General features: G+C 28.2%; 1 protein-coding gene across 2 annotated transcripts in view; it reads right to left on the reverse strand.

Moving 5' to 3' along the window:
- Nucleotides 1-2,405, reverse strand: part of LOC123014185 (lachesin-like) — a 194,127-nt gene that overhangs the window by 68,150 nt on the left and 123,572 nt on the right. The gene's annotated exons all lie outside the window — the stretch shown is intronic.

Raw genomic sequence — 2,405 nt, forward strand, 5'->3', positions numbered from 1 at the left:
AAATTACAAAATTAGTTTTCAAATGCTTATTTTGATAAATTTACAGTGTTTTATCAAGAAATTCACTAAATTAGAGAAATTTTACTCTAAAGTTGTAGTTTTTTTCTTTATTTAAAAAAACAAAAAGTTGAGATTTTATGATGACAAGGTAAAAAAGGGGATTTTAACGATATTAAAGAAAACTTCAGCTGAAAAAGTCAATGAAACGTCGTTGACAATTAACAGATTATTACAGAAAAAAAAATTTAAGTCATATTTTACAATGAGCAGAGACACTGMCCAGAGGCGTGGCGGCGCAGTTTGAATTTTGGCTAAACTAGCAATTTTTTGTTAAAAAAGGGCGCTAAAAACATAAAGAAACTAAATATTCTTTTAAATAGTGCAAAAAATCTATTAGCGTTTTTTATTGAATATCTCAAAAGTTTCAGAAATCTTGTTAAAACAAAGTAAATCGTATAAAAGAAAAAAATGACTTGAGTACAATTTTGCATGTCAACTGTGCAAATAAATCGTTGCATCTTGCTTCCGTTTTATTAAAATTTCAATATGCATAATCCGGTCTGACTGAAATCCGCGACCTCTTTTATTAAACTTATAAAATCGTGGATTAATCGTTATTCTCTGGCGGTTAAGCCGCAATACAGGCCAAAATTACAACCTGACGTGTTGTACGGTTATTATATTAAATAAAATACGCCGGCATGAAAGTCTACTTAAGTAATGAAAACTTGGAATTTTTCATGAGATTAGATGTGAATTTACGAGTCACTTTAAGCCAGCGCGGGGCGAATTCACTCGCCGTTTACCTAATTACGCGCAAAAATACACCAGCATACGTCATGTAATCGATTTCCGGGATTTGCTACCGGATAATTTGAAATGTTGCCAACAACTCCGGTATAGTTTGACGTTAATTAACGTTATTCCGGAGCGACTTTTACCGAAAATTTCCATATTTAATTCTATGTTTCGGCGGCTATCTTGATTTCCCGACTCAAAAACGCGAATATTAAATTATTTACGTTTTTTTTATTGCACGGTAATATTCGAATTTGCATCACGAGAAGCGTATTATTTATGTTTATGTTTATGCACTGATGATGGGCGCGTTTTCGTCCGAAACGTCCAGTGAAGGGGCACGGACGTTCAACCATCAATAAAATAAAAAAAAACCTACACTTTTAGAGTCAAATTTTCCATAATTTAGTGAATTTCTTGATAAAACACTGTAAATTTATCAAAATAAGCAAAAATATCGCATTTGAAAACTAATTTTGTAATAAAACAACCTATTTTGCAAACAATTTTCTTGTATGCACAATCTTTTGAATTTATTTAGTTTCTTGATAAAAAAATTATTAAATTTATCAAAATAAGTGAAAATGAAGCTTTTTATACATAATTTTGCAATTGTGCTTTAATTTGCGAAATTTCTAAAATTTATTGTCTCAATAGATAAATTAAAGATTCATCAAAATAATCGAAAATAAGAATTTTCTACTTAGTTTTAGTAAAATCTCACAAATTCTGAAAGTTTTTCAGTAAAAACGCTTCTAAACTGACAAAAAACTTATTTCCGAATTAATTTTGGAATGTTCTCTCTTATTGTTTTAGTTAATATTTTAAAATTATTTGAAATTTTAATAAAAAGGAAGCAAGATGCAACGATTTATTTGCACAGTTGACATGCAAAATTGTACTCAAGTCGCTGAAAACACGACCAAATGATGTATTTTATGACATTTTGTTTCATATGATTTACTTTGTTTTAACAAGATTTCTCAAACTTTTGATTTATTTAATAAATAAAACGCTAATAAATTTTTTGCACTATTTGAAAGAATATTTAGTTTCTTTGTGTTTTTGTGGCTCTTTTAACAAAATATTGTTAGTTTAGCCAAAATTCAAGCCGCGGGCTTACTTGCCGCAAGCAAGCTCATTGTAAAATATGACTTAAATTTTTTTCTGTAGTAATCTGTTGTTTGTCAACGACGTTTCATTGACTTTTTCAGCTCCAGTTTTCTTTAATATCGATAAAATCCCCTTTTTTACCTTGTCATCAATCATCATAAAGTTTTAACTTTATGTTTTTTTTAATAAGTAAAGAAAAAAAACTTCACTTTTAGAGTCAAATTTTTCTAATTTAGTGAATTTCTTGATAAAACACTGTAAATTTATCAAAATAAGCAAAAATATCGCATTTGAAAACTAATTTTGTAATAAAACAACCAATTTTAAAGTCAATTTTACAGTTACTTGTCTTCTAATGCACAATCTTTTGAATTTATTTAGTTTCATGATAAAAAATTCTTAAATTTATCAAAATAAGTGAAAATGAAGCTTTTTATCCACAATTTTGCAATTGTGCTTTATTTTGCGAAATTTCTAGAATTTATTGTCTCAAT

The sequence above is a fragment of the Tribolium madens genome, unplaced genomic scaffold (genome assembly GCF_015345945.1).
Source record: "Tribolium madens isolate multiple individuals breed KSU strain unplaced genomic scaffold, Tmad_KSU_1.1 Scaffold_19;HRSCAF=116;Tcas5.2_LG9, whole genome shotgun sequence".
Classification (NCBI taxonomy): domain Eukaryota; kingdom Metazoa; phylum Arthropoda; class Insecta; order Coleoptera; family Tenebrionidae; genus Tribolium; species Tribolium madens.